Source organism: Lepisosteus platostomus, unplaced genomic scaffold, assembly GCF_059453375.1.
Source record: "Lepisosteus platostomus isolate fLepPlt1 unplaced genomic scaffold, fLepPlt1.hap1 Scaffold_183_H1, whole genome shotgun sequence".
NCBI lineage: Eukaryota > Metazoa > Chordata > Actinopteri > Semionotiformes > Lepisosteidae > Lepisosteus > Lepisosteus platostomus.
The window spans coordinates 32,931-55,606 of NW_028291564.1; the positions used below are offsets into that span (position 1 = coordinate 32,931).

Consider the following 22,676-nt stretch of genomic DNA (forward strand, 5'->3'; position numbering starts at 1 on the left):
CCTGATCCTGGCGCAAGGCACAGGCTAAGGGCTCCATAGCCAAAACGAATAACAAGGGGGATAATGGCCAGCCCTGAGAGAAAAGCACAGAAGGCAGCAGGCTCTGGAGAGCAGGTAAGAGACGGAGCCTTGTGGGCAGGCGAGCAGGCCCGTTTTTTGGAAATTGCTGAAAAGGTTTGTTCGGTGTGTGGCAGGCGCACGTCGCGAGCTTGCGTGGCGATCTGCCGGTCTGGAGTTATGCAAATGAGGCCGAATTGCATCTCGGGACATGCTGCGAATGCGCAACGGCGACTGCAGATGTGTAGGAAACGGCGCGCTCGTTTTCTCGTTTTGCCCACACTTTTGAGTGTTAGTGTGGCGTGTGAGTGTGTGAAAGAGTGGGCCCAGCAGGACGCGGTGGCGTGCGGGGCGAGGAGGTGGCCTAGGCTGCGCGATTTGTGCTGTGGGTGCGGGCCGCTTGCAGGGGCCTGTTTAACTCATACTTACCTGGCAGGGGAGATACCTTGATCAAGAAGGAGGTTCACCCAGGGCGAGGTTTGGCCATTGCACTCCGGCTGTGCTGACTCCTGCGAATTCCCCAAATGTGGGAATCTCGACTGCATAATTTCTGGTAGTGGGGGACTGCGTTCGCGCTCTCCCCTGATGTGCTTGGTCCAAAATCAGATACGGGAGGGTTAGGACACCACGAGCTGCGTGGCTGCGGAAGGATCCCGGTTCGACAGGAGTGGACGCCGCTGCTGGTTCTCGCTGGCTTTTAGTTAGGGGTCCGGAGAAGCATCTCAAGCTTGTTCCACTACTCCTTCCGGACGTTCATTCCCTTTTCAAAGTCAGTCGTTTTGCTGTAGTCTGCGTTCTTTAGGCTGATTATCGAGGTTAGCCTTTATTTGGTCATGGGGGGCCTCGGTACTGTATGCTGAGTCTAAAGACAGTTTCACCCGTTTTCTGATTGCTCGGTTCTGTACCAGTGCAGACATGTCAAACAGTGAATGGCTGTACCTCTATTGTATCCGTGCTCAATGAATGAAATCGGTAACAAATGAATATATGTCTAGTTATACGAAAAACGAGTGGTTTATCGACTCATCTTCATTTGCAGATTTAGAGGCAGCTTCGATATTCGTTTTACAGATATATTATTACAAAATATTACATAATATTTTTTTTGAATATGGGTCACACACATGCCACAGCAGCAAAACATCTCTAGAGATGAGGCTATAGATCACCTTTCCATCCTGCAGGTTTTCCTCCCAAAGCCTACGGCACCAACGGCGACCCCTGCTGGCCGGGAGAGCAAAAGCTTACAGCACCTGGTATTCCCAGGAAGTCTCCCATCCAAGTACTAACTAGGCCCGACGCTGCTTAGCTTCCGAGATCAGACGAGATCGGGCGTGTTCAGGGTGGCGTGGCCGTAAGCGAAAGCCCCGGCGCCTGACTCGCTACTTGAAGCTGTGTGTGGCGGGGGTTCCGTGCCCCCCGAGCGGGACTGAAGGATCGTTCGTGTGCAACTCTTTGGAAAGGAGCTGCTTTCCAAATCGCATTGCGTGCCTGGATGTTGGCGAATGCGCTCCCTTGTGTTGGCTCGTCCCGCACTGGAGGAGGACAAACAATCTGCACGGAGGAGCACCAGGCAAGTCTTCACCAGACAAAAACCTCCAGTGCACAGCACTCTGGAAACATTTCGGGGCTTTCGCGTGTTTATTTCAGCACGTAAAGCGCACCGGTCCAACACGTCGGCCGGGCGCGCGGCGCCTCCGCCCTCTTGTGGCCTTGCGGCGTCAGAGCAAGAGGCTCCTTCTCGCTGCCCTTCCGCTGTGTTGCAGGGCCCCGAGAGGGAACCCGGAGCGCGCACTTTGTGGGGGGCGGGGGACCGCGTTCGCGCTCTGCCCCCGGTCTCTTGCGCGAGTACTAAATCTCACGGACAGGGGGGCCTCGTCATTGATTGTTACAGGTGAGACGGGGATTAGGAGGAGACCCCGACTGATGGGTAAAGGGGAGCACTAACACCAGAGGGACACCCCCGGCGTCTCTTTTTGAGAGACGCCCTGGGGTTTCCTAATGGCCAAGGAGGGTCGGGACCTCGGTTTGACGCCTCCCCCGAAGGACGGCGCCTGTTTGTGCAGCAGAGTGTCGCCATCAGGAGGCTGGGGCGTAAGAGAGCCACACAGCCCGCAGGGTGAGCGCTCCCTACTGGTCCCAGTCACACCTCTTGCAGGAGCAGCAGCAACCGGAGCTTTTCCGGGGTGGAATCTCCCATCCGGGTGCCGGCCAGGCTCACACCTGCTGGGCTGCCCCGGGGGTGAGCCCAGTCGAGAGTCGCAGGGCCAGATCTAGTCACCGGGGAGAAACGATACAAGTGAAGGATTGCTCGGCTCTCGGCACTTGAAAAGACCGACAAATGTCTCGTTCCCGCCGGAGCTGAATGTACCCGCATGTGTGGTGTCGTCTTCTTCCCCCGCCCCGCTGTGTTTGCTGTATTGTCTCTGAAGCCGGCCCCCCCGAGACGAGACGGGCTGTTCCTGTGCCCCAATTAACACTTTACAGGTGCCATTCCCCGGCATTGTGGCCATTGTCGGTGCTCACACGCGATAAGATAAGGCGGAGGAGAGCGGGGCATGCCCAGCGGCAGACATTCAAGGAGGGGGCAGTGCGAGGTGAGGTGAGGTGCGACACGCCGGAGCCCCGACGCAGCTAATGCGGAGCACTTGTTGGACTGGCATCGAAAGGACGTGTGCGCACGGAGCGAGCCTTCCCTGCGGCGGAGCGCGGGAACTTTCTCCCCCCCTCCCGCTGCAGGAGTTGTGTGCGCTGCAGCGGTGCCGAGAGAAAAGCACAGAAGGCAGCAGGCTCTGGAGAGCAGGTAAGAGACGGAGCCTTGTGGGCAGGCGAGCAGGCCCGTTTTTTGGAAATTGCTGAAAAGGTTTGTTCGGTGTGTGGCAGGCGCACGTCGCGAGCTTGCGTGGCGATCTGCCGGTCTGGAGTTATGCAAATGAGGCCGAATTGCATCCCGGGACATGCTGCGAATGCGCAACGGCGACTGCAGATGTGTAGGAAACGGCGCGCTCGTTTTCTCGTTTTGCCCACACTTTTGAGTGTTAGTGTGGCGTGTGAGTGTGTGAAAGAGTGGGCCCAGCAGGAGGCGGTGGCGTGCGGGGCGAGGAGGTGGCCTAGGCTGCGCGATTTGTGCTGTGGGTGCGGGCCGCTTGCAGGGGCCTGTTTAACTCATACTTACCTGGCAGGGGAGATACCTTGATCAAGAAGGAGGTTCACCCATGGCGAGGCTCGGCCATTGCACTCCGGCTGTGCTGACCCCTGCGAATTCCCTGTTGTAACAGAAGAAACAAGGTTCTTGATCCCGAGATGAAGTAAAACAGATGAGTTTATTGCATGCAAGGAACAATAAAGCCGAAGTCTTGTTTCTCGCAAGAAACAACAAAACCGAAGTATTGTTCCCCGTACTGTTACAAACTTTTGGGTTATATACAGTTTTCTTCTCCGTTTCTGACGTCACTCGGTCCGATGGTAAAGAGGGGGGTTCATGGTATTTGGCCAGTTTACGATGTTCTGGGCAAATGGTCAGTTTAACATTACACCCAGGGGGGTTCCTAGCTGGCATCTGCAATCCTTATCAGTTACCCCCCTTTCCTGCCATAAACCCCTGCTTGTGACTTGGAAGTCTAAACCCCCTACAGAAAAGATTAAATTCAAACCCCCGTCTTCACATCTTTCTTCATTCCCCCCTTATAAAATATGGCATACGTCAGTGTAGCCTATTTTTATACATACAATGTCAGGGCAGATCTTTCCTTTCTTGGCGAACAGGTATGTATTGCCATGACATTGTACGTTCCACGGTTATGGCAAGATGTGATACATGTTTTTGTGCACGTGATGATTACAATTATACATATAAACAATACTATTCCTACAAATAAACACTGTAAAAAAGTTCCGCCCCAGGCCCCAAACACAGACTTTACCCAAGATCCAATTCCCCAATTTTCAGTATAATAGTCCTGATATTTCTGTCCCTCATTGTAAATGTGTTGGGCCAGATCTGAGATGTGCTCAGAATTATCAGGGATATATGTGCAGCATTCAGTGCCAATTACTGCACAAGTTCCTCCTTGGGCCGCCAGTACATAATCTAAAGCTAGTCGGTTCTGCATGGCCACTGTTCTGAGGGCTACCATCTCATCATTAACAGCCTTCAGACTAGATGAGGTAGAATTTGCTAATTCTTCTAAAGTCGAAGCCATTTGAATTAACTCTCGACTCAGAAAGTTCATGCCGGCTTGTGGAAATATTATACCTAAATAATATTCCCAATCAGCCAATTTTCTTTGTGGTCTGTGGTTAGGTCCGAAGGGGGTGTGGGTTTGAACACGGATATGAGGAACCACATATCCTAAATAACATGAGCCAGACCACTGGGCTGGCAACCATGGGTAGGCTCGTTTTCCACAAATGAAATATGTTCCGTTTGGCGCTCCCCATGCCTCTGAAAATAAGAAACTTATACCGAATTGTGGGGTGTGCCGATCCCATCCTGGAATTTGGAAGGTAGAGGTGGATATATTTGCAGCGATGGTAAGGTTGCAACGACTCCATCCAACCAAGTGCAGACCATTAGTGTGCTGAAAACATATGTTTCCCTCACGTTCCTTATTTAGAGTCAGGTATGGTGGTGTATGGCTTCTGTTATATTTAGGAGCGTAAGAGCCTGTGAAACTCGTGGGCTCTAAGCCTCGCTCCTGTAGATATTGTAATGTTGTGCAGGTTAAAGTCGTGTTATGGCAACCCCCATAGTTTGTCATATTAAAATCTCCTAAATTATCCCTCCAAATGATCATGCCTATGACTTCCTCGAGACGCCAAGGAATGGCCCCCATAGGAAGTCCTCCCTGTACATATTTGGGTAATGCGGCACACACCCAGCAGGCACTTTGGTTGGTTTTCTTAGCTGTCAGATAGGAGAGGCCTAAAAAGGAATTAATTCCATGTTCTCCTTTGTGGGAGAGATGATCATTAATCCCTGCGGAACATAGTTCTACAGCAACAATTATCATTATTGACAGAAATGATTTCATTCTGGGTCCGGGGATGAGGCTCGTCGGCAGTGTGACGCGTGGATCCAGCGATCTTTTCCTTCCACTCGAACCGCAGACTCGGTTGTCAACAGGATCTGGTAGGGTCCGTCCCACCTGGGCTGGAGAACCTGTGAAGGAAATTTCCTGATCCACACCCACTCTCCTGGGATGAGGTCGTGCCCTCCTTCAGGTGGTGGTCCCCACGCCTCCAGGACCTGCTCACGGGCTCCTTGGGCGGCCTCTGTCAGCAACTTGCAATAATACAAAGGAATGGTTGATCCATCTGAGGAAACCCCAGTCTCAGCACCTGTAAGAGAACTTGTTTCAAATTATTACAGGTGGCTTTTGCTGCGGGAACCAAGGCAATCTTGTCCTTGTACTGCACTCCCCCCTTAAGCAGATCTGTTAAGAGTTGTGCTCACCCTGTAAAAAACATTGCACCCAGGCCCTGTTAAAATTTCACAATGCTAGACACAAAAGGGCCTTATCATAACTGCTTCTATTAGACACTCTAAAGCTGAAGCAACTCAGACTTGTGGGTTTCCTTGTCAGGGGAAGCACTCAGAATACCATCAACATACTGAGTGATCACAGCCAGTTGAAGCCACGTGATACCCTGTTCTGCATAGTCATTCTTTGTAATGCATAATATTCCAACCCAATAGATCTGGAATAAAACCACCCATTAAAATCTGGTACTCGGCAAGTAAAACTTGCTGTCCCAATACTCCTGTGGCCTCCTGCCATCTTCCCCTATACATTGCTCTATAGTACACTGTTGAACAGAGGAGTGAAACAAGCATGACAGTAGTGCTCCAGTATCCCCTAACAGAGAAACCACCACTCCATTAACAGTACATTTTTATCCACTGGACTGGGACAGACTTAGGGAGGCTACAAGGGATTTACAGGATCTAATCGTTAGGTAAACAGATTTTCTCACAAGACGTTATTCTCCCCAGTCTCGATTCTAAACCTACAGCGTTTCAGCATGTCTGGTTTCGAGACATTCGAATAAAACCAAATTGTTTCCACTATTGCAACTAATTGTATAAATTACAATTTATAATAATTTATAATAATACAAAAACTGTTTAACTACTTTTACGTCCACCTGTACTGTACTTATACGTTTCAGACGCTCTTATATTTTCCAATCTCCTTAAGTTGATTTTCGTCAAGTCTCTGTAGTTACGTCTCTAGCCAGTCCCGCTGGCTAAACACACTCACACCGTCATTTAGTATACCAAAACTCACAGTTACACACATACATGCCGGCACACAAATTCATAAAACACACATACACATCGAGAATATATTTTTCTCTTCGTAATACAATGTGCTGTATTCTTGTTTTACTTCTACATGAATCCTTTTAATTCCTGAAGCACACTCCAGGTTCGCTGCATTTCTAATTTCGGGTGCGGTACTTTAGCCCACCGGTCAATATCTTACGGTTTTGGATTTGATCGTATGGGGGAAATCAGGGAAGGTAGGTGCGATTGCAGACCCCCTCGACGGGGTGCGAGACAGTGTTAGAGTGGCGCTGTCATCAACGGCACCAGCCCCTGCTACATCAAGTCCTTTCCCACTTCGAGTGAGAGTACAGACCTGCGGGCGCCCTCCCTCTAACAGGGGAGACCCTGATCCGTCTATATCACACTCATACCAAGTGTTATCCCAATCAGACCCCCCTTCTCCATATGGCCACTGAGGGAATTGATCCCAATTATTTTCGTTTCCTGCCTGTTTGTTCCCCTGTGGGAGAGCAGGACATAACTTAGTCGCCGGCTGCAGCACATTAACCAGTGCAGCGTGACCAGGAGTTAATTCCTTCTTTAGTTTCTCATTCTCCTGTACTGCCTCTTCTAGCTTTTTTTCCTATACTCTTTCGTAGCGAGTAAAGTATATTTTCTTCCGGGTTTTTATTTTCCCCGTAAACACACTTTTAAGTCACATCCCAATTTCTTTCTTTTTCGTCATGTATCTGCCACTACTGGTGCCGGCCGTGCACCAGGGTGGGAGCTACATGCTTGTGCTTTTGCCAATCAATACTCATATGCTTTCTTTACAGGCGTCTTCGCCCCAAATTCCCTCTGACAAGCTCAGCTTTTTCCATATTTTTCTCCTTCTTTTCCGTCAACTTACACTTTTCCGATATTTAAACGGACCCTTCCACCACTTTCTCAAACCATCAGTTAGCGCACATGTTCGGTCTCTTTAAGATTTACTTTTGTCGTGTGTGAGGTAACAGCTCATTCAGTAGGGGGATGTTTTCACTTGGAAAAACCTGTGCATTCCTGCACTCATTCAGCTAAGGGCATCTGTTACCTCCAGATCTAAATGCCTCTCCGAGACTTTAGAGAGGACTTACACCGCACTGTTCACAGGTAAGAAACGAGACCTCGAAAACCCCCTTTCTTGATCAGTAATTCACCATCCCCAGAACGCCAGCATCGCTGCTTTTGCCCCGGGGTGGACTTACGCACTGAGCTCAATCAGGGCGATTCTCGGGTCTCAACGTCCTTAAAATCCTGCTACTTAATGCTTTGCTCTTTTATTATGAGGTGTGTTTATGTTAGTGTCGTGCGTGTGTATATGTATTTCACAAACAAGGAAAACACCAAAAACATAAATACATATATCTCTTCTACTCCTGTTTCCTTTAAAACAAAAAAAAAACCACGCCACGCCAATCTGTGCACGATCAAGGCGTAGCTAATCTCAGGACCCCGGGCGTAATTAAAGCCCACACCAATCCTGGATTATACGTGCATTTAATGCACCACTCAGCTCCAGAACCCCGGGCGCAATTAAGGCCCACACCGATCCCGAGCCACAGAACTCCGGGTGCAATTAAGACCCACACCAGTTCTGACCTTCAGAACTCCGGGTGCAACTAAGACCCACACCAGTCCTGAACTACGTGCATTTAATGCACCACTTGCTCTAGAACCCCGGGCGCAATTAAGGCCCACACCGATTCAGAGCATCAGAACTCCGGGTGCAATTAAGACCCAAACCAGTTCTGACCTTCAGAACTCCGGGTGCAATTAAGACCCACACCAGTCCTGACTTCACGGTAAGGGTCCAAAACCCGTTCAAAACTCCACGCGCAATTAAGGCATACACCAGCTTCGAACGCCTGTACACAATACCGCGGAACCCCTGCCAGACCAAATTCTGGGCTTACAGCAAACAACCCATTACATACACCGGTGCCTTCCCCGGGCCAGAGGAATTCAGAAACTCACGTTTACTCCGTCATCTCGGGCGATTCTCGCAGGGAGCAGAGATTTCCCAATCGGTTAGAGAGAGTCGGGACTTTTAAATAAAAGAGGAGTCCTTACCTCTTAGTTATGTGCGCGCTGACCGTCTCTCCTGCCGATGGGAAGTTCTGCGCCTTCTGGAGCATCCTGCCGACTACGCCAAATTTGTTGTAACAGAAGAAACAAGGTTCTTGATCCCGAGATGAAGTAAAACAGATGAGTTTATTGCATGCAAGGAACAATAAAGCCGAAGTCTTGTTTCTCGCAAGAAACAACAAAACCGAAGTATTGTTCCCCGTACTGTTACAAACTTTTGGGTTATATACAGTTTTCTTCTCCGTTTCTGACGTCACTCGGTCCGATGGTAAAGAGGGGGGTTCATGGTATTTGGCCAGTTTACGATGTTCTGGGCAAATGGTCAGTTTAACATTACACCCAGGGGGGTTCCTAGCTGGCATCTGCAATCCTTATCAGTTACCCCCCTTTCCTGCCATAAACCCCTGCTTGTGACTTGGAAGTCTAAACCCCCTACAGAAAAGATTAAATTCAAACCCCCGTCTTCACATCTTTCTTCATCCCCAAATGTGGGAATCTCGACTGCATAATTTCTGGTAGTGGGGGACTGCGTTCGCGCTCTCCCCTGATGTGCTTGGTCCAAAATCAGATACGGGAGGGTTAGGACACCACGAGCTGCGTGGCTGCGGAAGGATCCCGGTTCGACAGGAGTGGACGCCGCTGCTGGTTCTCGCTGGCTTTTAGTTAGGGGTCCGGAGAAGCATCTCAAGCTAGTTCCACTACTCCTTCCGGACGTTCATTCCCTTTTCAAAGTCAGTCGTTTTGCTGTAGTCTGCGTTCTTTAGGCTGATTATCGAGGTTAGCCTTTATTTGGTCATGGGGGGCCTCGGTACTGTATGCTGAGTCTAAAGACAGTTTCACCCGTTTTCTGATTGCTCGGTTCTGTACCAGTGCAGACATGTCAAACAGTGAATGGCTGTACCTCTATTGTATCCGTGCTCAATGAATGAAATCGGTAACAAATGAATATATGTCTAGTTATACGAAAAACGAGTGGTTTATCGACTCATCTTCATTTGCAGATTTAGAGGCAGCTTCGATATTCGTTTTACAGACGGGTTTTTTTTTTGAATATGGGTCACACACATGCCACAGCAACAAAACATCTCTAGAGATGAGGCTATAGATCACCTTTCCATCCTGCAGGTTTTCCTCCCAAAGCCTACGGCACCAACGGCGACCCCTGCTGGCCGGGAGAGCAAAAGCTTACAGCACCTGGTATTCCCAGGCAGTCTCCCATCCAAGTACTAACCAGGCCCGACGCTGCTTAGCTTCCGAGATCAGACGAGATCGGGCGTGTTCAGGGTGGTGTGGCCGTAAGCGAAAGCCCCGGCGCCTGACTCGCTACTTGAAGCTGTGTGTGGCGGGGGTTCCGTGCCCCCCGAGCGGGACTGAAGGATCGTTCGTGTGCAACTCTTTGGAAAGGAGCTGCTTTCCAAATCGCATTGCGTGCCTGGATGTTGGCGAATGCGCTCCCTTGTGTTGGCTCGTCCCGCACTGGAGGAGGACAAACAATCTGCACGGAGGAGCACCAGGCAAGTCTTCACCAGACAAAAACCTCCAGTGCACAGCACTCTGGAAACATTTCGGGGCTTTCGCGTGTTTATTTCAGCACGTAAAGCGCACCGGTCCAACACGTCGGCCGGGCGTGCGGCGCCTCCGCCCTCTTGTGGCCTTGCGGCGTCAGAGCAAGAGGCTCCTTCTCGCTGCCCTTCCGCTGTGTTGCAGGGCCCCGAGAGGGAACCCGGAGCGCGCACTTTGTGGGGGGCGGGGGACCGCGTTTGCGCTCTGCCCCCGGTCTCTTGCGCGAGTACTAAATCTCACGGACAGGGGGGCCTCGTCATTGATTGTTACAGGTGAGACGGGGATTAGGAGGAGACCCCGACTGATGGGTAAAGGGGAGCACTAACACCAGAGGGACACCCCCGGCGTCTCTTTTTGAGAGACGCCCTGGGGTTTCCTAATGGCCAAGGAGGGTCGGGACCTCGGTTTGACGCCTCCCCCGAAGGACGGCGCCTGTTTGTGCAGCAGAGTGTCGCCATCAGGAGGCTGGGGCGTAAGAGAGCCACACAGCCCGCAGGGTGAGCGCTCCCTACTGGTCCCAGTCACACCTCTTGCAGGAGCAGCAGCAACCGGAGCTTTTCCGGGGTGGAATCTCCCATCCGGGTGCCGGCCAGGCTCACACCTGCTGGGCTGCCCCGGGGGTGAGCCCAGTCGAGAGTCGCAGGGCCAGATCTAGTCACCGGGGAGAAACGATACAAGTGAAGGATTGCTCGGCTCTCGGCACTTGAAAAGACCGACAAATGTCTCGTTCCCGCCGGAGCTGAATGTACCCGCATGTGTGGTGTCGTCTTCTTCCCCCGCCCCGCTGTGTTTGCTGTATTGTCTCTGAAGCCGGCCCCCCCGAGACGAGACGGGCTGTTCCTGTGCCCCAATTAACACTTTACAGGTACACCGGCATTGTGGCCATTGTCGGTGCTCACACGCGATAAGATAAGGCGGAGGAGAGCGGGGCATGCCCAGCGGCAGACATTCAAGGAGGGGGCAGTGCGAGGTGAGGTGAGGTGCGACACGCCGGAGCCCCGACGCAGCTAATGCGGAGCACTTGTTGGACTGGCATCGAAAGGACGTGTGCGCACGGAGCGAGCCTTCCCTGCGGCGGAGCGCGGGAACTTTCTCCCCCCCTCCCGCTGCAGGAGTTGTGTGCGCTGCAGCGGTGCCGAGAGAAAAGCACAGAAGGCAGCAGGCTCTGGAGAGCAGGTAAGAGACGGAGCCTTGTGGGCAGGCGAGCAGGCCCGTTTTTTGGAAATTGCTGAAAAGGTTTGTTCGGTGTGTGGCAGGCGCACGTCGCGAGCTTGCGTGGCGATCTGCCGGTCTGGAGTTATGCAAATGAGGCCGAATTGCATCCCGGGACATGCTGCGAATGCGCAACGGCGACTGCAGATGTGTAGGAAACGGCGCGCTCGTTTTCTCGTTTTGCCCACACTTTTGAGTGTTAGTGTGGCGTGTGAGTGTGTGAAAGAGAGGGCCCAGCAGGAGGCGGTGGCGTGCGGGGCGAGGAGGTGGCCTAGGCTGCGCGATTTGTGCTGTGGGTGCGGGCCGCTTGCAGGGGCCTGTTTAACTCATACTTACCTGGCAGGGGAGATACCTTGATCAGCCTGTAGGTGGAGTAGTTGGATTGTTTTTCTTTTGTTGGAAGCAGTGTTCGATTTGCGGTTTTTGAAATGGCAACCTTTGGATCCCGTTAGAATGCTGTACGTTTTGAGCTCTTGGATGACCTCTTCATGGATCGTATGCAGTTCAGCAGAAAAGTGTTACAGAAGGAACTTGGCTTTGAACCTCGGCACTTGGATTTCATCTTCGCTCTCCCAGGTCAGAAAGCATTTGAGGTTGTATTTGCTACCTATCCTCTGTTTGAACAATGCGTGGATGTGTTTGAGGCAAAAAGAGGCAAAGTTCCTGCACTTGAGAAAATCAACTTGCAGCCTCTGACACAGAGAGAGAGGAAAACGGTGCATGTTGTTATGTTCTCGGAACTGGCAAAGACGGAGGACATTCACACCTGGCTTAACCAGTACTGCACCGTCCACCATGGAACTGAGGTTAGAGATGTTGATGGTATAAAAACAGGAGCAAGGAAATTCGAGGTTCGCTTGCTACCGGACAGCATAAATGGAGGCTTAAGGCACCTGCCCTCTACAATCCGGCTGGGCGCCTGCAATGGCTATGTGTTTTATGTGGGACAACCAAAGGTGTGTCGGCGCTGTGGTGCTGTGGGACACCTGGCATCGTCCTGCACTGTGAAATGCTGCAAGACCTGTGGCAAACAGGGACATTTAGCCTCTGACTGTTCAATGCTGCCAAAGTGCAATTTATGTGGCTCGGAAGGACACGTTTTTAAGAACTGCCCTCACGCCTACGCCAATAAACTCAAAATGAGAAAGGATGAGGCAGTGCTTGTTTCAGCCAAACCGACCCGAAAATCCAAAGCAAACAACAAGTCAAACAAAGAACCCTTGTTGGACAAAGACTCTCAGCCTCCAGCCAGGATCAGTCCTGCTGTGGCTCCGGGGCTGGTGGAAGAGAAATCCACTACGCCCCCACAACCGCAGACTGCACCAGACAAGCACGAGGGTTTGAAAACCCCCGAGAACAGCGAGGACCCCTCCCCCACTCCTGCTCCTCAGAACGAGGGCCAGTGTGGGGCCCCCCGGTGGAGCGGGTCCAGCGAGGATACCCAGGATTCAGCGGAGCTGCTTTTCTCAGACTCTGCAAGTGCTACAGATGCCCTCCTCTCCTCCATCCAGTCCATCACGGAGGATCTGCAGCAGCTGGTGGGTGAGGGGGAAGAGGAGACTGGTGCATCGGCTGCACCCCTTTCCCCTCAGTGCTCCCAGGAGCTGGACTTGAGGAAAAGAAAAAATGACTCTGTTTTCTCCCCGAGCGAGGAGGAAGGAGAGCATGGCGATGGGGACAGCTGGAACCTCTCCACCCCTCCCTCTACCCCCTTCCTTGAAATGGACTCTGTGAACGCTTTTACTGCTGCCACCCTGATGAAGGCTCATTCAGAGGATGGCTGGCAGGAAATTGGTAAGAAGAAAAAGAAAAAGAAAAAGGTAACAGGTGAGACCGAAGAGAAATGTGTTTTGTAAAGACTGGTTCCACTTTCTTATGTAATATGGCTCTTAACATAATTTCTCTTAACACAAGAGGTATCAATGACAGAGTTAAATGCCAGTCTGTCTTTGATTACCTCCAGCAGAGAGAGGGAGATGTGTTGATGTTGCAGGAGTGTGCTTTAGCCTATCAAGAGAGGTATAAAAGTTTTGAAGATAGGTGGGATAAAGGGCCTTCTGTTTGGTCAGGGGACAATAACAACAGAGCCTCTGGCGTGGCCATTCTTTTCAAAGGATGGGCATTCAAATTGAAAAGTATTCAGAGGGTCATAGATGGCAGGTTGCTGTGTGTGGATGTGGAATGGGGGACCGTTAACCTGCGGCTAATCAATGTGTATTGCCCTACTGACGTAGGAGGAAGGGTGGAGCTACTCAAGGCACTCTCCCCCCTATTGTTATGCAGCACAGACGTGATAGTGGGAGGGGATTTTAATTGTATCTTAGAGCACACAGACAGGCAGTCTAGCTCGCCGATAAAATTGGATTCCAGCTCACTGGCCCTGCAAAACTTAGTTCAAGACTTTAAACTCTCAGACACATATAGATGTATATATCCCACAACAGCAGGATATACATGGTCAGGGAGGAATAGCAGCTCCAGAATTGACTATTGCTTTGTCTCAGAGAGAGTGAAAGTTGTTGGGGTCACTCTTCAGCCTGTCTTCTTCTCAGATCATCAGGCTTTAGGGTGTAGAGTGGAACTCCAGGGCGGGACTGTCTTTGGCCCAGGCCTCTGGAAACTCAACACAAAGCTGCTAGAGAACGAGGGGGTAGTATCCCGCTACAAGGAGAAACTATCACAGTGGCTGTCCTTGCAGTGTCTGTACGGGTCAGTAGGAGAGTGGTGGGAGGAGGTGAAGGTGAGGACAAAGGCCTTTTTCATGGCTGAGGGAAGGAAGGCTGCTGCCAGACGGAGAGGAGTGCTAGCCAGGAAACAGAGGCAGCTGCAGCGTCTCTACACGATGCTGCACAGTGGCTTCGATGTGCTCGAGGATATCGCCCTTTTAAAAAAGGACATCCGGAGCATAGCCGAAGAAAGTAGTCGAGGAGTGCTGTTAAGAAGCAGAGTGCAGTTCTTGGAAGAAAATGAGAAGTGTACTCGCTTCTTTTTCAGGAAAGTGGTAGGCTCCAAGACTGTCATGGAAAGTGTAGTTGATGAGGAGGGACGAGAGAGAACAGAGCCGAGTGCTATCCTCTCCTGCACCGAGGCCTTCTACTCAAGACTGTACAGCTCTACAGAGGTAAAGGATGAAGATATTCATTTTTTTACCTCAAAGCTAGAAAACATTTTGAGTGAAGAAGATAGGGAAGTACTTGAGAGGGATTTGACAGTAGAAGAGCTGAGACAGGCTATGGAGAGCTTACAGAAGGGGAAAACTCCGGGTGCTGACGGGCTCCCTAAAGAATTTTATCGCACCTTTTGGGATCTGCTTCAGGATCCGCTACTGCTCCTATTCGAGGAAAGCTACAAGACAGAATTGCTGCCTGACTCCTTAAGAGAAGGCACTATCTCTCTCTTGTTTAAGAAAGGAGCAAAAAATGACATAAAGAACTGGAGACCCCTCAGCCTGTTAGGCGTGGACACTAAGATCCTGTCCAAAGCCCTTTTCCTGCGCCTACAAAATGTAGTGGCCTCACTGGTAGGGAAAGAACAGACTTGTGGGATAGCAGGACGCCTGATGAGCGACAACCTGGCCTTGTTGAGGGATGTCTGTCTGTACTCTGAGGATCGCTCCCTCCCTCTGTGCATTTTAGGTGTAGACCTAGAAAAGGCCTTTGACCGCCTAAACCGGCAGTACTTAACATCGGTACTTGAGCACATGAAGTTTGGCCCCATCATGAGAAAGTGGATTAACCTGCTGTACACAGGTAGCAACAGCAGAGTCATGGTTAATGGCAATAGATCACGCACCTTTGAAGTCTGTTCAGGGGTGAGGCAGGGCTGCCCATTATCCCCCTTGTTATTCGTTTTGGCTATGGAGCCCTTAGCCTGTGCCTTGCGCCAGGATCAGGCCATTAATGGGATACCAGTGCCTGGAAGTGGGGGAGGAGAGGTAAAGACATCTCTATACATGGATGACGTCACCCTGCTCCTCTCTGACAATGCCTCAATTAGCAGAGCTCTGCAGTGCTGTGATCGGTTCTCTTTGGCTTCCTCCGCAAAAATTAACACATCTAAGAGTGAGATTTTTTATCAGAACTGGAGGGAGCCAAAAGAAGGACATGATCTCAGGCTGCAAGAGAAGAGAATTAAGGTCCTGGGGGTGTATTTTGGAGAAGAGATGGGAACAGTAAATTGGCAGAACAAATTGCCAATCTTAAACAAAAAACTGATGCAATGGAAGGACCGAGACCTCACCATGACAGGGAAGGTGCTGGTCATCAAAGCCGAGCTCTTGCCTGTCTTGAATTTTCTGGCTTCTACCTTCCCAATCCCACACCGTGTTGCGGCGGTGCTGAGGAGATTGATGTTTCAATTTCTATGGGGTGGGAAGCAGGAAAGACTCAGAAGGGAAATAATGTACAGGCCGCTACCCTCAGGGGGGAAGTCTGTCCCAGATATTGCTACGAAGCTGCTGTGCATTTTCCTGGCCTCTGTGCTGAGAGGCTTTGCAACAGCACCTGCAGCGCGTACCTGGACTTATTTTTCCAGGCTCTGGGTAGGTAGGGAGGTGTTCAGAGTGTGGGGTGTCAGACCCAAGCTGGACGTCCCACTCTCTGACACATGCCCTGCAATTTATGGGACAGTTAAAAGTTTTCTAAGATCTCACCCAATTGGCCATATTCCCCTCCGAGATGTCAGCGTCCAAAAACTGGAAGATTTCGTAGCACCCCAGAACAATAGGCAGACCCCTGTGGGCATTTTAACATCAGCCCAAACAAGGAAGGTGTGGAAACACACATCCTCTAAGTTTCTGTGCAACATTCACAGAGATTTAGCCTGGAGTGTCGTCCACCAGTGCTTACCGGTACGAACTTTCTTGTACCGTAGGGGCCTCACCCCCAGCCCTCGCTGCGTTAGGGTGGGCTGCGGCGAGGAGGAGACTGTGACCCATCTCCTGTGGTCCTGCTTTTTTGCTAAGGCCTTCTGGGCCCAGTTTGAAGATTGGTTGCAGGCTCTCTCGCCCCAATTTACCCTGACCGCTGCTTTCGTTAGATACGGCATCTCTCCTGTCAAGCTTCCTCCTGACGTGTTTGACAGGATCTGGGCCGTGGTGAACAGTGGGAAAGACGCCCTGTGGAGAGTGAGGAACATGGGGCTGTTCAAAGGCATCGAGGTCCCAGTCAAGGCAGCAGGTAGCCTGGCCCTGTTCATCACCCGAGAGAACTATTACCTCAGAGATCTGTGGAGAGAAGGGAGGGAGGAAGCAGAAAATCTGTGGGAAATAGAGAGCATAGGTCAACATCTCAAGAAACTGTGAAAAACATTATCATGTTTAAATAAAGAATGTGATTTGCACCAGAAAAAAAGAAAATTGTTGCTATGTAACTGTTACCGTGTCAAAATGTAATGAGATGTGATCATATATACTGTTTTAAGTATGTATATTAATGTAAAGCTTTCTGATTTGTGATTTCCTGTATTTTTTTGTGAAAAGAAAATAAAGTTCTTAAAAATCGAAATCGGTTCACCCAGGGCGAGGTTTGGCCATTGCACTCCGGCTGTGCTGACCCCTGCGAATTCCCCAAATGTGGGAATCTCGACTGCATAATTTCTGGTAGTGGGGGACTGCGTTCGCGCTCTCCCCTGATGTGCTTGGTCCAAAATCAGATACGGGAGGGTTAGGACACCACGAGCTGCGTGGCTGCGGAAGGATCCCGGTTCGACAGGAGTGGACGCCGCTGCTGGTTCTCGCTGGCTTTTAGTTAGGGGTCCGGAGAAGCATCTCAAGCTAGTTCCACTACTCCTTCCTGACGTTCATTCCCTTTTCAAAGTCAGTCGTTTTGCTGTAGTCTGCGTTCTTTAGGCTGATTATCGAGGTTAGCCTTTATTTGGTCATGGGGGGCCTCGGTACTGTATGCTGAGTCTAAAGACAGTTTCACCCGTTTTCTGATTGCTCGGTTCTGTACCAGTGCAGACATGTCAAACAGTGAATGGCTGTACCTCTATTGTATCCGTGCTCAATGAATGAAATCGGTAACAAATGAATATATGTCTAGTTATACGAAAAACGAGTGGTTTATCGACTCATCTTCATTTGCAGATTTAGAGGCAGCTTCGATATTCGTTTTACAGACGGGGTTTTTTTTTTTTGAATATGGGTCACACACATGCCACAGCAACAAAACATCTCTAGAGATGAGGCTATAGATCACCTTTCCATCCTGCAGGTTTTCCTCCCAAAGCCTACGGCACCAACGGCGACCCCTGCTGGCCGGGAGAGCAAAAGCTTACAGCACCTGGTATTCCCAGGAAGTCTCCCATCCAAGTACTAACCAGGCCCGACGCTGCTTAGCTTCCGAGATCAGACGAGATCGGGCATGTTCAGGGTGGTGTGGCCGTAAGCGAAAGCCCCGGCGCCTGACTCGCTACTTGAAGCTGTGTGTGGCGGGGGTTCCGTGCCCCCCGAGCGGGACTGAAGGATCGTTCGTGTGCAACTCTTTGGAAAGGAGCTGCTTTCCAAATCGCATTGCGTGCCTGGATGTTGGCGAATGCGCTCCCTTGTGTTGGCTCGTCCCGCACTGGAGGAGGACAAACAATCTGCACGGAGGAGCACCAGGCAAGTCTTCACCAGACAAAAACCTCCAGTGCACAGCACTCTGGAAACATTTCGGGGCTTTCGCGTGTTTATTTCAGCACGTAAAGCGCACCGGTCCAACACGTCGGCCGGGCGTGCGGCGCCTCCGCCCTCTTGTGGCCTTGCGGCGTCAGAGCAAGAGGCTCCTTCTCGCTGCCCTTCCGCTGTGTTGCAGGGCCCCGAGAGGGAACCCGGAGCGCGCACTTTGTGGGGGGCGGGGGACCGCGTTCGCGCTCTGCCCCCGGTCTCTTGCGCGAGTACTAAATCTCACGGACAGGGGGGCCTCGTCATTGATTGTTACAGGTGAGACGGGGATTAGGAGGAGACCCCGACTGATGGGTAAAGGGGAGCACTAACACCAGAGGGACACCCCCGGCGTCTCTTTTTGAGAGACGCCCTGGGGTTTCCTAATGGCCAAGGAGGGTCGGGACCTAGGTTTGACGCCTCCCCCGAAGGACGGCGCCTGTTTGTGCAGCAGAGTGTCGCCATCAGGAGGCTGGGGCGTAAGAGAGCCACACAGCCCGCAGGGTGAGCGCTCCCTACTGGTCCCAGTCACACCTCTTGCAGGAGCAGCAGCAACCGGAGCTTTTCCGGGGTGGAATCTCCCATCCGGGTGCCGGCCAGGCTCACACCTGCTGGGCTGCCCCGGGGGTGAGCCCAGTCGAGAGTCACAGGGCCAGATCTAGTCACCGGGGAGAAACGATACAAGTGAAGGATTGCTCGGCTCTCGGCACTTGAAAAGACCGACAAATGTCTCGTTCCCGCCGGAGCTGAATGTACCCGCATGTGTGGTGTCGTCTTCTTCCCCCGCCCCGCTGTGTTTGCTGTATTGTCTCTGAAGCCGGCCCCCCCGAGACGAGACGGGCTGTTCCTGTGCCCCAATTAACACTTTACAGGTACACCGGCATTGTGGCCATTGTCGGTGCTCACACGCGATAAGATAAGGCGGAGGAGAGCGGGGCATGCCCAGCGGCAGACATTCAAGGAGGGGGCAGTGCGAGGTGAGGTGAGGTGCGACACGCCGGAGCCCCGACGCAGCTAATGCGGAGCACTTGTTCGACTGGCATCGAAAGGACGTGTGCGCACGGAGCGAGCCTTCCCTGCGGCGGAGCGCGGGAACTTTCTCCCCCCCTCCCGCTGCAGGAGTTGTGTGCGCTGCAGCGGTGCCGAGAGAAAAGCACAGAAGGCAGCAGGCTCTGGAGAGCAGGTAAGAGACGGAGCCTTGTGGGCAGGCGAGCAGGCCCGTTTTTTGGAAATTGCTGAAAAGGTTTGTTCGGTGTGTGGCAGGCGCACGTCGCAAGCTTGCGTGGCGATCTGCCGGTCTGGAGTTATGCAAATGAGGCCGAATTGCATCCCGGGACATGCTGCGAATGCGCAACGGCGACTGCAGATGTGTAGGAAACGGCGCGCTCGTTTTCTCGTTTTGCCCACACTTTTGAGTGTTAGTGTGGCGTGTGAGTGTGTGAAAGAGTGGGCCCAGCAGGAGGCGGTGGCGTCCGGGGCGAGGAGGTGGCCTAGGCTGCATGATTTGTGCTGTGGGTGCGGGCCGCTTGCAGGGCCCTGTTTAACTCATACTTACCTGGCAGGGGAGATACCTTGATCAAGAAGGAGATTCACCCAGGGCGAGGCTCGGCCATTGCACTCCGGCTGTGCTGACCCCTGCGAATTCCCCAAATGTGGGAATCTCGACTGCATAATTTCTGGTAGTGGGGGACTGCGTTCGCGCTCTCCCCTGATGTGCTTGGTCCAAAATCAGATACGGGAGGGTTAGGACACCACGAGCTGCGTGGCTGCGGAAGAATCCCGGTTCGACAGGAGTGGACGCCGCTGCTGGTTCTCGCTGGCTTTTAGTTAGGGGTCCGGAGAAGCATCTCAAGCTAGTTCCACTACTCCTTCCGGACGTTCATTCCCTTTTCAAAGTCAGTCGTTTTGCTGTAGTCTGCGTTCTTTAGGCTGATTATCGAGGTTAGCCTTTATTTGGTCATGGGGGGCCTCGGTACTGTATGCTGAGTCTAAAGACAGTTTCACCCGTTTTCTGATTGCTCGGTTCTGTACCAGTGCAGACATGTCAAACAGTGAATGGCTGTACCTCTATTGTATCCGTGCTCAATGAATGAAATCGGTAACAAATGAATATATGTCTAGTTATACGAAAAACGAGTGGTTTATCGACTCATCTTCATTTGCAGATTTAGAGGCAGCTTCGATATTCGTTTTACAGACGGGGTTTTTTTTTTTGAATATGGGTCACACACATGCCACAGCAACAAAACATCTCTAGAGATGAGGCTATAGATCACCTTTCCATCCTGCAGGTTTTCCTCCCAAAGCCTACGGCACCAATGGCGACCCCTGCTGGCCGGGAGAGCAAAAGCTTACAGCACCTGGTATTCCCAGGCAGTCTCCCATCCAAGTACTAACCAGGCCCGACGCTGCTTAGCTTCCGAGATCAGACGAGATCGGGCGTGTTCAGGGTGGTGTGGCCGTAAGCGAAAGCCCCGGCGCCTGACTCGCTACTTGAAGCTGTGTGTGGCGGGGGTTCCGTGCCCCCCGAGCGGGACTGAAGGATCGTTCGTGTGCAACTCTTTGGAAAGGAGCTGCTTTCCAAATCGCATTGCGTGCCTGGATGTTGGCGAATGCTCTCCCTTGTGTTGGCTCGTCCCGCACTGGAGGAGGACAAACAATCTGCACGGAGGAGCACCAGGCAAGTCTTCACCAGACAAAAACCTCCAGTGCACAGCACTCTGGAAACATTTCGGGGCTTTCGCGTGTTTATTTCAGCACGTAAAGCGCACCGGTCCAACACGTCGGCCGGGCGCGCGGCGCCTCCGCCCTCTTGTGGCCTTGCGGCGTCAGAGCAAGAGGCTCCTTCTCGCTGCCCTTCCGCTGTGTTGCAGGGCCCCGAGAGGGAACCCGGAGCGCGCACTTTGTGGGGGGCGGGGGACCGCGTTCGCGCTCTGCCCCCGGTCTCTTGCGCGAGTACTAAATCTCACGGACAGGGGGGCCTCGTCATTGATTGTTACAGGTGAGACGGGGATTAGGAGGAGACCCCGACTGATGGGTAAAGGGGAGCACTAACACCAGAGGGACACCCCCGGCGTCTCTTTTTGAGAGACGCCCTGGGGTTTCCTAATGGCCAAGGAGGGTCGGGACCTCGGTTTGACGCCTCCCCCGAAGGACGGCGCCTGTTTGTGCAGCAGAGTGTCGCCATCAGGAGGCTGGGGCGTAAGAGAGCCACACAGCCCGCAGGGTGAGCGCTCCCTACTGGTCCCAGTCACACCTCTTGCAGGAGCAGCAGCAACCGGAGCTTTTCCGGGGTGGAATCTCCCATCCGGGTGCCGGCCAGGCTCACACCTGCTGGGCTGCCCCGGGGGTGAGCCCAGTCGAGAGTCGCAGGGCCAGATCTAGTCACCGGGGAGAAACGATACAAGTGAAGGATTGCTCGGCTCTCGGCACTTGAAAAGACCGACAAATGTCTCGTTCCCGCCGGAGCTGAATGTACCCGCATGTGTGGTGTCGTCTTCTTCCCCCGCCCCGCTGTGTTTGCTGTATTGTCTCTGAAGCCGGCCCCCCCGAGACGAGACGGGCTGTTCCTGTGCCCCAATTAACACTTTACAGGTGCCATTCCCCGGCATTGTGGCCATTGTCGGTGCTCACACGCGATAAGATAAGGCGGAGGAGAGCGGGGCATGCCCAGCGGCAGACATTCAAGGAGGGGGCAGGGCGAGGTGAGGTGAGGTGCGACACGCCGGAGCCCCGACGCAGCTAATGCGGAGCACTTGTTGGACTGGCATCGAAAAGACGTGTGCGCACGGAGCGAGCCTTCCCTGCGGCGGAGCGCGGGAACTTTCTCCCCCCCTCCCGCTGCAGGAGTTGTGTGCGCTGCAGCGGTGCCGAGAGAAAAGCACAGAAGGCAGCTGGCTCTGGAGAGCAGGTAAGAGACGGAGCCTTGTGGGCAGGCGAGCAGGCCCGTTTTTTGGAAATTGCTGAAAAGGTTTGTTCGGTGTGTGGCAGGCGAGCTTGCGTGGCGATCTGCCGGCCTGGAGTTATGCAAATGAGGCCGAATTGCATCCCGGGACATGCTGCGAATGCGCAACAGCGACTGCAGATGTGTAGGAAACGGCGCGCTCGTTTTCTCGTTTTGCCCACACTTTTGAGTGTTAGTGTGGCGTGTGAGTGTGTGAAAGAGTGGGCCCAGCAGGAGGCGGTGGCGTGCGGGGCGAGGAGGTGGCCTAGGCTGCGCGATTTGTGCTGTGGGTGCGGGCCGCTTGCAGGGGCCTGTTTAACTCATACTTACCTGGCAGGGGAGATACCTTGATCAAGAAGGAGGTTCACCCAGGGCGAGGCTCGGCCATTGCACTCCGGCTGTGCTGACCCCTGCGAATTCCCCAAATGTGGGAATCTCGACTGCATAATTTCTGGTAGTGGGGGACTGCGTTCGCGCTCTCCCCTGATGTGCTTGGTCCAAAATCAGATACGGGAGGGTTAGGACACCACGAGCTGCGTGGCTGCGGAAGGATCCCGGTTCGACAGGAGTGGACGCCGCTGCTGGTTCTCGCTGGCTTTTAGTTAGGGGTCCGGAGAAGCATCTCAAGCTAGTTCCACTACTCCTTCCGGACGTTCATTCCCTTTTCAAAGTCAGTCGTTTTGCTGTAGTCTGCGTTCTTTAGGCTGATTATCGAGGTTAGCCTTTATTTGGTCATGGGGGGCTTTGGTACTGTATGCTGAGTCTAAAGACAGTTTCACCCGTTTTCTGATTGCTCGGTTCTGTAGGTTCTTTACCAGTGCAGACATGTCAAACAGTGAATGGCTGTACCTCTACTGTAT

At 52.5% G+C, this 22,676-nt stretch overlaps 7 non-coding genes and 2 pseudogenes across 7 annotated transcripts; 5 read left to right on the top strand and 4 right to left on the bottom strand.

Annotated features, from left to right (window-relative positions):
* The first annotated feature begins 478 nt into the window (after window positions 1–478).
* LOC148636287 (U1 spliceosomal RNA) lies at window positions 479–642 on the top strand. Its single transcript, XR_015932393.1, has one exon. It is a non-coding gene; the product is annotated as a U1 spliceosomal RNA (small nuclear RNA).
* A 656-nt stretch (window positions 643–1,298) lies between these two features.
* LOC148636288 (5S ribosomal RNA) lies at window positions 1,299–1,417 on the bottom strand (annotated as a pseudogene).
* Window positions 1,418–3,224: 1,807 nt separating this feature from the next.
* Window positions 3,225–3,352, top strand: LOC148636289 (U1 spliceosomal RNA; annotated as a pseudogene).
* A 6,285-nt stretch (window positions 3,353–9,637) lies between these two features.
* LOC148636290 (5S ribosomal RNA) lies at window positions 9,638–9,756 on the bottom strand. Its single transcript, XR_015932388.1, has one exon. It is a non-coding gene; the product is annotated as a 5S ribosomal RNA (ribosomal RNA).
* Window positions 9,757–16,691: 6,935 nt separating this feature from the next.
* Window positions 16,692–16,861, top strand: LOC148636291 (U1 spliceosomal RNA). Its single transcript, XR_015932394.1, has one exon. It is a non-coding gene; the product is annotated as a U1 spliceosomal RNA (small nuclear RNA).
* Window positions 16,862–17,499: 638 nt separating this feature from the next.
* On the bottom strand, window positions 17,500–17,618 carry LOC148636292 (5S ribosomal RNA). Its single transcript, XR_015932390.1, has one exon. It is a non-coding gene; the product is annotated as a 5S ribosomal RNA (ribosomal RNA).
* A 1,802-nt stretch (window positions 17,619–19,420) lies between these two features.
* On the top strand, window positions 19,421–19,584 carry LOC148636293 (U1 spliceosomal RNA). Its single transcript, XR_015932392.1, has one exon. It is a non-coding gene; the product is annotated as a U1 spliceosomal RNA (small nuclear RNA).
* A 637-nt stretch (window positions 19,585–20,221) lies between these two features.
* On the bottom strand, window positions 20,222–20,340 carry LOC148636294 (5S ribosomal RNA). Its single transcript, XR_015932389.1, has one exon. It is a non-coding gene; the product is annotated as a 5S ribosomal RNA (ribosomal RNA).
* A 1,798-nt stretch (window positions 20,341–22,138) lies between these two features.
* Window positions 22,139–22,302, top strand: LOC148636295 (U1 spliceosomal RNA). The gene has a single exon (XR_015932387.1). It is a non-coding gene; the product is annotated as a U1 spliceosomal RNA (small nuclear RNA).
* Window positions 22,303–22,676: the final 374 nt, after the last annotated feature.